At 48.3% G+C, this 14,018-nt stretch overlaps 1 long non-coding RNA gene across 1 annotated transcript in view; it reads left to right on the plus strand.

The window, feature by feature from the left end:
• The window catches only part of LOC146855621 (uncharacterized), a 109,026-nt gene extending 95,230 nt beyond the window's left edge, over positions 1 to 13,796 (plus strand). Inside the window, exons 2-3 of the long non-coding RNA XR_014980859.1 lie at positions 1,630 to 1,721; positions 13,613 to 13,796. This is a non-coding gene — a long non-coding RNA (uncharacterized LOC146855621). The remainder of the gene's footprint in view (positions 1 to 1,629; positions 1,722 to 13,612) is intronic.
• Positions 13,797 to 14,018: the final 222 nt, after the last annotated feature.

Consider the following 14,018-nt stretch of genomic DNA (forward strand, 5'->3'; position numbering starts at 1 on the left):
TGCATTTCCCACAATTTATGTGAAATGTTCGCGTAATGTTTGAAAACCAAATTAACCAATTTAGCATACCACCACTTCATGTCTGTGAAAAGTGTAAAATTCGTCAAATTGGAAATGTGCAGTTATATAATTTCTGCAACTTCTTTACTGAAAGAATCAGAAGATAGTGACAAATTAGAGATTGCGCATACATTTACCCCAGTCTTTGCAATAAATGGCAGGATAAATCTTTAGACAAGACCAGGATGCATATGCAGTATTTGCATTTCGGTCAACTCTTCAACCTCAAACAACCAGAAGCTGTGTATCTGGGGTGATGGAGAATCTGTTGTAAGATGACTGATAATTTGATTGAAATGAGTGCATCTTCTTCTGTTTTGACTCTAATCGTGCCCTTCAGGGCATTATCCTACAATGCTTCTGTGGCAGCAGTTGTGTAGCAAATGTGCTTACTTACTTATTTTATTTGTGTCTGGACATGGAGAAACACACATGTAGGTGTTTGCTTCATGAAAATTATTCCATCACAGATTTTTAAAGATGGGAAGCAGAAGATGAGTGATTCCAACGATTCAACATATCTGTCTTGGAAGTTTCTCCCTCACACCCCACCCAAATGTCACTAATAAGGATTGCCATCAGACCAAATTCTGTAATGTTTTGCATCACAGTGGGAGACTGTACAGCATAAGTGCATCTGCCATAATTGACTGGCTAAGGGAAATCGCTGCTCTGGACCTTGTGGACCAGCATCCTAAATTAGACACATACCTTGAAAGGAACTGCAAGGGACAGGAACATCAAGAGGGATAAAGAAAAGGAAAGAGATGTATGCTCTAATTTAGGCCTTGGCAGATGGCCTGCAAATTCAAGTGGTGGGTGAGGAGGGGCAACACTCATATTTAGAGAACCTCGACTGCCTGGTGGGGGCCTCTCTACAGTGAGGGGAGCCACCATCCTTTCACAGCAGTGAAGTTTACCAAGCAGGGGCCATGTTTAAAGAGACCACTCGGCACACTGTTGTGTTCAATGAAAACAAACTCACAAAGAAGGAGCTCGTGTTTTTTTCTTGGCAAAAAGAAATAAATTCAACGCACAGGGATTTGTTTCTCAAGCGTAGGAGCCATTTGGTCAGTTTCCCCAGACTCTAAATAGAGTAGGGAAACGCAGGTGAGGTGGTAGGGAGGACAGGCAATCTACTGTGTTTCTCCTACTCCTCTAAACCCTAAATAAGGCCCTTAACCCCGCCTTCCTCCACCACGTCCAATACCCCCCCCACCCCCCCCCCCCCCACCCCTAGAGCTGAAGCAAAGGACTATGAGATCCTGAGGTGTAATGGACCATCTGGAGGACAGGATAAAATTGCTGGACGCTCACATCGCATAGCTGGGGAAGCTTAACAAAATGACACAAACGTTGCATAGGTTTTGTGATGACAAAAACGTCTTGCGAAAGAAAACCAGCATCTGGCCTGCTGGGCAGAATATATAGAAAACACAGGCTACAACTGGGCACAGAGGGCGATGACCCCCTGCATTCTACAGATACATATTCAGACGTTTGTAATTGATGTATAGAAAGCTTCCTCTTACATGAAATGATGTTATAGGTAATGGTTCTTGTTGACAGGGCCTCCAGGAGAAACGAGAGACCCCACACTGAACACTACTGATGAAACACTCAGGAAACAGATTCTGAAGGCACCCAGAAGTTGGGGGAAGGTACGTGGATCGCAGTCTTAAATTTTTTCAAAATTATTTTATGTTCACTCTGCTCATTCACTCGCATGTGCAATGGGTTTAAAAATACCTTGATCATGACTAACGCGTGAGGCACGTTTTTTGAATGTACTGTACCGGGACAAGGTTAAACCTTTTTTTTATTACCATTTACATGTATTGTATCCAGAGCAGCCTCCCTGGAGGTGACTCATTCAGTTGATAACAGAGCTGAGGCGGGTTATGAATCAGAAAGAACACCTATTAATGTCTACAAGTGATGTACACGCCACACGTTAATCTCAATAGAGTTAAATATCACATTCATAATAATACTGTTCGTAATTCTGTTTACCTATCATTATGTTCTCCTCCTGAAATATTTACATTAGAACAGATATATTTGGCAATAATTATCACAACATTCTCTTATAATGAGAGGGGAATGGCTCATGCTAAATATAGGGTTTCTATGAATCTATATTTAACACACTAGAAATTGTATTACTTTTATATGTGCAACTATCATTTCGTTTGTGCAAAGTGTGTTTTTCAGTCGATAAACGGTTTACCTTTTGGCTTTCTTCGTGTAAAGCTTTTTAGCACCCTGCAAATTAATTTTCAGTCACATGTAAATCCCATTGAGTTTTTTTATGTATATTTACTGTTTGCAACATTTGTTTTTCTGGCCACAACGTCGAATCTAAGCAGAATGGTTATCTGCATGGTTGCATAAAAACAGGATTTCACACAAATGTGGCAAAGAGTAACACTGCACAACGTTTGCAAAATTGCAAAGTTGTCCATCGAACTTTATGAGCGTTGCAAAAAAACAAATACGTGCAACTAAATACAATATTACAGCATTCTGGAGGGAAATATGGCAGCACTGTCCATTAGAGGGATAGGGGCTGTAGTAAAAAAAGAAACTTGTGAGAAATGGGGTTAGTGGTGGTTGACTGAGGTGTGACCCTTAGTCAAGCAACATCCACAATCCCTTGCAGGGTGAACCACTAAAAGTAACTAAATTAAGCTCTGCTGAACCCTTGGCACACAGGTGGTCAGGCTTGTGTGAAGTATTTATGCAGCACACAAATAGTAATAAAGTGAAAACACAAGACAAGAAAAATCTCCAAGGTAGAACAATAGATTATATTTTAATGAATTATTTGAAACAAAAATGACAAAAATCCAATTATTAGAATCTAAGATATTGATTTTAAAAGTATAAAAAGAAAATAGTGCCAAAAAGCACAAAGCAGCAACAAGGGATAACTGGTCATACTGGACTGGGGAAAAGTCAAAAGTTCAGGCCGGCTACGATGGAGCATGGGCCGGCTGTAGGGACCTGGCTGAGCACACTGAGCAAAAGTGTCTTAGTCCGGGCTGCGTCCACATCGAAGGCGCTGTAGATGGAGAAGCTGCAGAGCGCAGAGGTGGTGATGCGCCAATGTCAATCCACACGTTCGGCGGTGATGCGCTGGTTCTGGCTGCACAACAGCGATGATGTGTTGGCTCCGATGTGATGCAGAGTTTCAGCCTAGACGTCGATGCTATTGTTGATGGGGATGAGAGGACTTTACTTGAAGAAAGTCACGCAGTATTGGTTCCAAAGGCAGAGCTGATGCTGCGAGCCACGCAAAAGCAGCTTTGCATCGGTTCCTCGCAACAAAAGGGGTACGCTGGTTCCGATCAACTCAGTGTTGACATGAGTCAATGTTGACCACGAAGTTGACGTGATGTGCTGGCACCTTCTCCACAGCAGCGGTGAAGTGTTGAGCAAGCACTGTAGGCCCACTTCCAAGGGTTTAGGACAGGGGTGGCACCAGTTGGCTGGGTAGACTCACAGAAGGCAGAGTCCAAGTGCAGTAGCAGGATAGGTGGAAGTCTATTATGTCCCTGAGACTTCAGATCAGCAGGCCAGCCAACTAGCCCTTGGAGTCACTCTGGATTCTGAGAGTTAAGTGATGCAGGTACAGTCCTTCTCACCCAGACCAGAAGGGCATCAGGTCAGCATAGCAAGACAACAGTTCTTCCAAAGCAGCAGTCCAGAAGAGTGACAGCCCTTCAGCAGCACAGCAGTCCTTCTTCCTGGCAGAATATCCACAGATCCAGGAGTGTATTCAAGTGGTAGGGTCTGAGGACCCAGTGGTGCCTCTGAAGTAGGGAGACTGCAAAGAAGGGTCTTTGAAGTGCACAGAGGTCCTCCCTTCCTGCCCTGGCTCTAGACTCACCCAGGGGGGTCTGCAGCTCTTTGTGTGGGGACAGCACACATCCTATTCAGGTGTAAGTGTGAGGCTGTGCCCAACTCCTCCCTCCCATCCTCCCAGGATGGCCCATCAAGTCACTCCCATTGTGTGTGGCTGCCTAGAGGAAATACACAAAGTCCAGCTGTTGCCCTCACAGCTGTGCGTGTATCAGACACAGGCTGCAAGCACACAAAGCTAAGTGCAGAAAATACCAACTTTCTAAAAGTAGAATTTTTAAAGTTGTAATGATAAATTAGAATTTGCCATTAAAGAGGATTTATCATTATAATTCAATAGGAACTAACATGTGAGATCTACCTCCTTTCAATTGGGAATAACAGCTTATTAAATGTAATAAGGAATCCATTATGTTAACCAGTTTTTCAGTACCAGGACATGTAAAACTGACATGTAAAACTTAAAAGTGCATGCCCTACCTTTAACTCACACAAACCCCTGCCCTATGGGCAACTTAGGGCCAACCTTAGGAGTAGGCCCTGAGTAGCCCATAAAAGGGGAGTTTCAGGCTTGGCAAGGAGTTTTGAATGCCAAGTCGACATGGCAGTGTAACACAGCATTCAGGCTGCAATGGCAGGCCTAGGGCGTGCTTTAAAGTGCTATTTAAGAGGGTGGCGCAATAAGTGCTGCAGGCCCACTAGTAGTATTTAATTGACAGGCCCTGGGTATATAGTATACCACTCTACAAGGGACTTAAAAGTGTATTAAATATACCACACAGGGGGGGCGTGGCTAAGCGCCGGCGAAGATGGCCGCTTAGTTTGAGGCTCCGCCAAAGCGGTGTCCTTCCCCGCAAATATCCGACTAAGATCGCCCATGCGGTGCAGCGTGGGGACCCTGCCTGTGACCAGCGCTCCGGAATACTCGAACCTCGGGAGCTGGGGACGCCTCCGCTGCCGAGTTACGGCGGCTGGGTCGGACGACGCCGGGGAGCGGTTCGGAGGCGGGCAGAGGAGGGCACGCGACGTCCTGGTGCTGCGGCCTACCCAGGGGCCTGCAGCCCGCGCTGAGGCGCTGCATCGCCAGGTCTGCCATCGGCGGCGGGGGCGGTGCCTGTGGATGTCGCCGACCGAGACGGGCCTTGATATTGAGGAACGGCCCTCCCTGTGGCAGCCCGGCTGCCTCTCCACGACAGCGGCAAACCTGTGGAGGCGGAGGTGAGGTGGCGAGATTGGCGGCCAGTGGGGGACACCCAGAGAGGACGATGACGCTGGGGCGGCTTGGCTGCACCTGTGGAGACCCCGCTTCTACGCACCTGCTCGACGCGTGTGAGGTGGGGGTTTGTCGGTGATGCCCCGAAGATCGTGGAGGTTTCTTCGGCCCCCCCCTCCCCCTGACGTGTAAGCTGCGATCCTCCTAGGCCCGGTGGAAGGGGCCAGGCGCACAGGAGGAGATCCCGGCTGGCGGAGAGCTTGAGCTTGGCCCCATTGGTTCGTCCTCAAGCTGCCGGCTGATAAGATCCGTGAAGTGGGCTCCTGTGCCGGGAGATATTTTCCCCTCCTTCTTTCAGACCCCCCCCGTGCCCGTTCTTGGACTGATCCGAAGATATCCCGGGGGCGGCGGAGCAGCGGTGGGGCGCTGTCGGGGGCGCGCCGGGGCGATCCCCTGGCTGTAGAGATCCACTAGCGGTTGTGTGCAATCAGAGCGGTGGGGCCAGGAAGTATCGGAGGCCCAGACGGAGACCCAATCCGGAGGTGCGCGGCAGTCGCCGGCCTGTGGGGAGCCGCTAGGGGATCGCACCATGAGGCCAAAGGGAGCGGCAGTGGCCCAATCAAATAAATTGGACAAGTACGCGGTCCCGAGACAGGCCCCCCAGACCGAGGGAGCATTGGGGGAGCGGGAGGTGTCGGCTGAGCCCTCTCTAGCAGCCATCCTGTCCGCCATTCAGACCATGGGGACCACACTTGAGACTAAAATTGATAAAATGTCCTTTGAAATGAACCTTTTGAGAACGGACCTCAATAAAACGTCAGACAAAGCCAGGGCCAATGAGACAGAGATTGCAGAGCTCAAAGCCTCCTCCAGGAAACTTGAGCAAAGGGTAAATGACCTTGTCCACCAACACCGCCAGGTGGCCCTGAAGCTGGAAGATCAGGAGGGGAGGGCCCGAAGAAACAACGTCCGGGTGGTGGGTGTCCCGGAGGGTTCGGAGGGGCCGAGCATGGACCTGTTTCTCGAGGACCTCATCCTCAACAGTCTGAAGCCGAAGCGACTCTCCGCCATGTTCTCCGTGGAGAGGGCACACCGCGCGCCGGTCCCGAGACCTAGGCCGGGGGCCCCGCCGCGAACCATTATAGCACGGATCCTTAACTACAGAGATTGGGACGCCATTCTGCAGGCGGCTAGACAAAAAGGGGACCTGAAGTACGAAAACGCAACGGTCAGGTTTTTTCCGGACTTCACACTCAAGGTACAACTGGAGCGCCGCTCCTTTGAGGGGGTGAAGGCAGCACTGCGGGAGAGGGGCATCAAGTACATGATGTTTTTTCCAGTGAAACTCAAAGTTATCGATGGCGGCAGATCCCTCTTCTTCACTACACCTTCAGAGGTCCAAGACTGGCTAGACAGGGGAACGTTGCAACAGTCGGCCGGCGCGGCGAGGGACGAGGGAGGCGTTGCTCGTACCGGCTCGCTGGCCCCCCAGGTCGACGGGCTGGAACTGGATAAGTCAAGTAAGTGCTCGTGGCGTTCACGATCCCGCAGTCCGGACCTGGTTGGCATCTGAAGACCGCAGGGACATAGGTGACACTGAGTGGAAGGTTCCCCCCGAGGATTGGGTGCTAAACTGTAATGTATAACTTTATTGTGAGACATTGCGGGGGGGATACGCCCAGGATGGTTCCACAAAGGTGAGGGCCTCTCCGCCGGGGTGTGGGGGGGGTGCCTTTGATGGGGGGGGAGCTGGGAACCACCTACCATGCTGAACAATGGGGTTGTGTTCCACTGGCGGAGGACATTGAATATCCCACTCAAAGGAGGGGCGGGGCAGTACGGCGCGAGACACTATAACCGTCGTGGTGACAGCCAAGCATGGACTGTAAAACACTGTAAGCATTGGCAAAGGGGGGGGGCACCCACCGGCTGGAGCTGGTGCCAGCGCACGCCTCACCGATAAGTTTGTAGAGGGGAGGGGCTCTCTCTCCTTCTTGTTTAGGGCGAAAGGCACTCTGCTAGTTGGGGGATGTGGGTAGTTGTAAGCCTACACAGCAGGGTAGCAGGGAGGGGTGGGAGGCAGGGGGGGGCGGGAAGTTTTTGGGGCTGTTAGCAAGGTTATGAGGGGAGGTGGGAGTGTTATCTGGTCACGTGAAAACAATCCCAACAAGAGATATCAGTGAGCCTCGAAGTCAGAACGTCAGCTTTGCATCATCTGTGGAAATGGCTATGAAGTGGGATAAAAGTATCAAAGTGCTTAGTTGGAATGTGAATGGGCTGGGGGACAAGCTCAAGAGGAGTATAGTACTCCAATTCCTCAAATGGCACCTCCCTGATGTTGTCCTACTGCAGGAGACGCACCTTATTGGCAATACATGTCAGGCGCTTAACAGGTGGGGATACACATTAGCCACACATGCCGGCTTCACCACGGGATCACGAGGGGTGGGAATTCTAAGCCGTAGCTTCCCGATGGTAATTCAGCACACACAAACTGACCCGTTGGGCCGATATGCAGTACTCACGGGTAGATGGGAGGGCCGCACTCTCAATCTATTGACAGTGTACATTCCGCCTGGTCTCCAGAACCAATCCTATCAGGATCTGGGGGCGCTCCTCCTCTCCCTTCCTGAGGGGCAGCTCTTAGTTGGGGGGGACTTTAATGCAGTAGCATCCGGAGACCTGGATAGACAGCCAACACGAAACATTGCGCCGGGGCAACTGTGGCTCACCAATTTACTAGAAGCATATGGGTTGGTCGATCTATGGCGCCTACGCTACCCCACTCAGTTGCAATACACGTTCTTCTCAGGACCACACCACACATTCTCCAGAATAGACTACCTCCTTACTCTCCTACAGCATGACACTGTGGTTCAAGACGTCAAACATTTGGCCAGGGGTATATCAGACCATTCTCTGCTATGGGCGCATCTCACGTTTGGAGAGAAGAGGGTGGGATGTGTCGCGCCCATAAATCCCTGGTGGCTGCGTAATCCCGAGCTTAAGAAGACACTCGCGCGTTCCATTGATCGCTATTTTACCGAAAATGTCGGGACGGTGGAGGGCCCAACTACCCTCTGGGAGGCATTTAAGACGGTGGTGAGGGGGGAGGCCCTCTCAAAAATTGCCGGACAACGAAAGGAGAGGGAGGCACAGATGCTAGAGGTGGAGCAGGACCTTCTCACACTAGAAACAGAGGCACAGGTGCGCGGGACCTCAAAAGCCCAGCATCAAATGCAGTTGAAGGCAGCTGAGTACAAGGCCCTAGCCACAGAGGCCGCAAAAACGCTAGCCAGACACAAAGGAGGTCGGCTATATGATCAAGGGGACAAGGCGGGTAAACTTATCGCTTGGCTCGATAAAAAACAAATGGCACAGAGGGTGGTGGCTGAAGTCCGCTCTGCGGGAAACCCCCCCCCCTTAATGAACCGCAGGCGATAATAGACGAATTTGCGGCACATTTAAAGGGCCTGTACAGTAGAGGCACTGACCGGTCAGAGGAGGACTCAGCCAAGCTCCTGAAGGATATTAGGCTGCCTGTGCTCTCAGAGGAGGATCGCGAGGGACCTGCTGTGGAGTGGCGCGCCGCGCATGTCTCTCCAGAAACTTACCCTGGGGTGGTACGATGGGGGCATTGCCCTGCCGGACATCCGTAAATATTACTGGGCAGCGTATCTCGCGGCCATCAACCAGGGCACGTACGGCAGTGGGGACGACCCGGGATATGGGATGGATAGGTGGCTCCTCCCCGGAGGGAATTATGAGGCTGCACTCTATTCACGACCCAAAAAGTTTCACCTCACGGGACCCACACAACAACCGGTCCAACTGTGGCATATTGTCAACCGAAAGCTGGGGTGGGCGGGCCAAACTGACAAGGGCAACCCCGCTCTGGGTGTCGGAGAAGCTCGGGTCATTGGGACGCACTAAGGGATTTCAAAACTGGGACTTGATCGGTATATCCCACATAGGGGACCTGTGGGGGGCCGGGGGTGTGGTGTCCTTTGCCTCACTACAGCAATCGCATGAGCTGGCGCCCTCGGAACTCTTCCGATATATGCAGGTCCGCCACTCTCTTCAATCCAACATTCCACCAGGGATGTCGCTCCAAGATTCCTCCCCTCTAGAGGATAGACTACTAGACGGTCACTTGCCTGAATGGGCGATATCCCTCACCTACAAAAAACTCATACATCACTCCCCGGACCCGCTGGGGCCCCTCAAAGGGGGGTGGGAGGCGGATGGCCTTGAAATTGATGAGGAGGAGTGGAGAGAGGCCCTATCATCCCCTACGGAAGTGGCGATATCGGCAAAACCGCGCTCGTACAACTCAAGATATTGCACTGGGTGTATATCTCGGTCACTAGACTGGTGTCGATGGGGAGGAGTACGGACGGGCTCTGCCGGAGGCGGTGTGGGGACAGGGGGACATTTCTTCATGTGTTATGGGAGTGCCCGCAGGTTCAAACATACTGGGGAAAGATACACGACTGTATAAGCAAGGTGTGGGGGGTGAGGTTGCGGCCTGAGGCCAAACGATGCCTTTTAAACATCTGGGAGCCCACGGACCTACCGGTTAAAGGCAGAATATGGGCAACCCTGGGACTGGCGGTTGCAAAGCGTAATATAGCGCGCCTCTGGGGGGCGGAAGCGCCGCCAGTGCTTGGAGCATGGAAAAAAGACATGGATTGGTGCATGCTGCTGGAAAAGATAGTATATGTCTCGAGAGGGTGCCCCGGGAAGTGGTTTGCGATCTGGTCTCCCTGGAATGCATACCGGGGCAACATCTGCGAGCCCCCAGTCCCTTCTCCCCCAGAGGAAATCGTATCCCCATAAGATGGTGAAAATGTCATATCCTGTTATGCTGTACCCTACTGCACTGAAGGACTGTCCAAGGGTTTGCAGCTGAACACTGTAACTCTAATGACTTGAAACTGTGAAGTGACCAAAATGTTGAGTTTTGTTAATAAAAAAGAATTTAAAAAAAATATATACCAAACAGGTATAAACCAATTATTCCATGTTAAGAGGGGGGAGCCCAAGCACTTTTGCATTGGTTAGCATGTGTAAGGTTCACAGAGGCCTAAGGCCAACAAAAACAACTACTGCAAAAAGGGGAGGCGGAAGGCAAAACGTTTGGCAGTGACCATGCAGAAAGGACCATTTCCAACAAAACTTACATGATGCAGGAATATATTAGCAGGCTCACTCTCAAAGATGCCTACAACTGACATTCAAAATCTTTGTTAATGCGTTTAGACAACCATATTGCTTTACAGCGAGGATTATGTTATATTAGCCATACACATGCAGACAAGAATATCTTCTCCAGCACTCAGTAACAAACAGCACCATAAAAATTAACATATACAACAAGATGTTGCAAATACCCATTTAATGCATCCTCTGCAAAAAATAAAAATGGCACAAAACATGAACCGAAATATACTCTAGGCAATGAACTCTACAATCCCAGACATATGGCATGACTTCCCCCTCATCTACAGTGCTGGTGCATTCTTTCTCTTTCTGAAGGCTCCTCGTCTGTCAAATCAATTGAAATTGAGAGGGGACGCATGCAGAAGACTGATACTGCTTCTAACAAAGCCTAGGCCCTAGTACCAATGCTTACGTTTAGCCTGTGGATTCTGAATTTCTAACACCGGCACTAATGACAGTCCAACACACTATCTCGTTTTGAGAAGGGCAGCACAGCAACAGTGTGTAATAATTCAAGATATATTGAATATGAATAATACCTACCGCCCAGGCCATTCTTATAGCTTTGGGGCCCTGGAATAGTCTGAATTGTCACACTTGGAGTGCCATGGTTGGTACTTGTGTGGGTACTGTCATTGGCAGTGCTGGCAGGGGCACTGAGCAGTGCAAACTGTAGTAGCTTCTTGAGAAGAGCCCTGCCACTTATATTAACAAATTTAGCACTGCTTAGTACTCTCTGACTCCCTACATGCTGCCCATGCGAGTTGTGCTGATTTCACAGGGAAAGGCATAATGGTTGCTGATGCTACTAGACACTGCAGGTGCTTGTTTATAGGGTTAAAGGAACATTTTTCAGCAAGAGTAGCCAGGCCCCTTGTCATTGCACTGAAGGAACTCCAGTCTGGTGAGGCCTATACTTTCACCTCACACCACAAAAGCAGCATGCGATACGACGAGTTATATTGCACAGTCATACCATACTGTCAGGGGCGTAGCTCCAAGGGGGGTGTTTGGGGTGTTACACCCCGTAAAAAATATATACTGTAGTAAATAGTTGGGTACAAGTGCTTTCTGTCGGGTAATGTGAAGTGTCTGTCGGATTTCACCTGGGATTCTCACATGCCCACACTGACAAAACCACACACACACTCTCTTGTGTATATTTTGAAGGGCTTAAAAAATATCGATTAGTTTGAAAAATATTGCGTTTTAAGTACCCCTAACAATCCGCACTCCTGTTTCTTTCCATTGCCCCTTAAGCCCCCTCATGTCCTCTTCTCACATAATGTGTTTTAACAAAATGCCCCAGCGTGTTTGTTGGGGAATCTGAAGCTCACACCCACCCAATATTACTGACCAAGCTACGCCCCTGCATAAGCTACGCCCCTGCAAACTGTGGATCTGCACAATGTAAGCCACTCTTATGGCATTGGCTGCGAAACGGGCAATATAGCGGAACGCCTGTTGTGCAATAGCATGAAAATAAATTTAGTTTTATGATTTGTGTAGTGCTTGCACACAGAGAAACACAACATATAGGGATAATTGTGCACATAAAGCAAAAGCACATGCACACAATCCAAGATACTTACAGACACCCATTTACTCAAGATTGAACAAATAAACGGCTCCTTTGCATGTAGAGCACCTATGCAGGTATAACAATAACCATGAAGGCATCACTACCTACAGACCAGCGGTCCTAGATAACTAGGTGGACAAAGGTAATGCACCACAGCAAAGCATGGAATGATGTGCACACTGGTGCACAAAGCAAATGGCAGCAAGGGAGCCCAGTGTAATGTGCACAGGGAGCATAAATGAATGACAAATTAATATGCAACAGGCAAGCAGTAGTGGTGCACCTCAGGGGGGGATGTGGTGATGCCCCAAGAAACACTGAGTAATGTGCCTCCGAGAAGCCCTGGTACTGTGAAGTGGGGGAGAACTTGGTGTTTGCATGATCTGAGCACTGAGGACTATCAGTCAGTGGGAAGGCCCAGGTTTTTTTTCAGCCAGGCCTGTGTTTTTAGGCAGGAGCTTAATAAAAACAGGCATTATAAGGCTATGTTCATGATTGTAAAAGCAAAACTACAAGTTCAAAAATCCTAATGTCTGTTGGCTAAATTATCTGGTCATTAAGCAGCTGCACACATTGATGAGACGATGAAAAATAAGAACACATATATATTTCCTCTTTTGGCAATTTGGGGATACATGTATGAAACAATTTTTCAATTGTAAACTGTGCGAATCGCAAAACTACGTCCGTTTGAGAATTTAAAATAGTCTTTCATGATGTATGAAAGGCTTTGCAGTTGCAAATATAGGAACCTAAAATTGCGAATGGAAATAAGGAATCGCAATTTGTGGATCTGTAAGCACAAGTATGAAGCATTTTCCAAAGGCAAACTGTGCATTTAGGGAAATGCAATTACCATCGACTTCAAGACAGTGGTAACCATGTGCAAATTATGAAAAATGCACAAAACTGCATTTTTCAAAGTGCCATGTAGCGCACACATGCCCTGTGTGTGCTTTACATGTGCACATTAATTTTTTGGGGGGTGCTTCAGTGGGCCTCAGGCCACCGGGGACCCTTGGCTTTGCATTCATTGATTTGCGATTACTAATACAGTAATCGCAAATTAGCAAATGCAAAACCATTTGCACCTATGGGCCTTTCGCTCATAGGAACGAATGGAGTAATATTACCTGATACTGATTCGCTATTTACCAAATCGCTATTAGGTAATATTAAGATATCACTAAATCGTTGGTGATTCCTTACAAACGTAGCATTTTACGATTAAGAAATAGAGATTCTGTAAAAATCGCTATTTCGTAAGAGCAGAATGCTATTTTGACACTTGGCCCTTACTGTTTTGCAATTTTAATGTTTGTTTTGCTTTTTTGTTTTCCCTTTGTCTGAACAATTAAAGTGTGCATTAATTAACATTTTTCTCATTTGAACTGTTAAATTTCACTCCAGACACAAAGATCCTCATGAAAGAATTAATTCCAATTGAAAGTGTGAAAGATCACAGAAATTCACCTGATCTTGAAGATTTTATTTCGTTTCTACTAGCTCCTGATCCAATGAAACAAGCAAATGCTGTAGTAAAATACTGTCATAGTCTTTAAGTGACTGGGCTTTGCCTGTTTGGTTATCACATTTAAAATACAGTGTACCACACAGTGTTCATTGTAGGTGTCCCTAATTGTACTTTTCAAATTTTTTCCCTTTCACAGGTGGATCGAGGTGTTATTATTTACTGACCAATAATCTTGGCATCACAGGACTTGTAAAGAGTCTGACCCTACCCTCCCACCTATCCATGCTTACCATCTTATTTGATACCCTGATTGGCTGCCGTACGCAGAGAGACCCCATGACCTACTCTGGTCAAGCCTATCCAGATGATTTATCCCCAGGCCTCAGGTGAATGTTTTTTTCCAGTTTGGTTACTGACTTGTGGGTCCTTGAAGGCCTTAGGGCCTTGCATTTGTAATTGAATAGAATTTATCTTTGTATGCATGTATGTATGTACATGGCATTTATATGGCGTTAAACTAGCCAAAAGGCAGTTGAGGGCTGTACATGGCCAAAGGCAAGCATAAAGTCATGTGTATTGAGGTGTTGCTGTTGCCTGGTCCT

The sequence above is a fragment of the Triturus cristatus genome, chromosome 4_1, assembly GCF_964204655.1.
Source record: "Triturus cristatus chromosome 4_1, aTriCri1.1, whole genome shotgun sequence".
Taxonomy (NCBI): domain Eukaryota; kingdom Metazoa; phylum Chordata; class Amphibia; order Caudata; family Salamandridae; genus Triturus; species Triturus cristatus.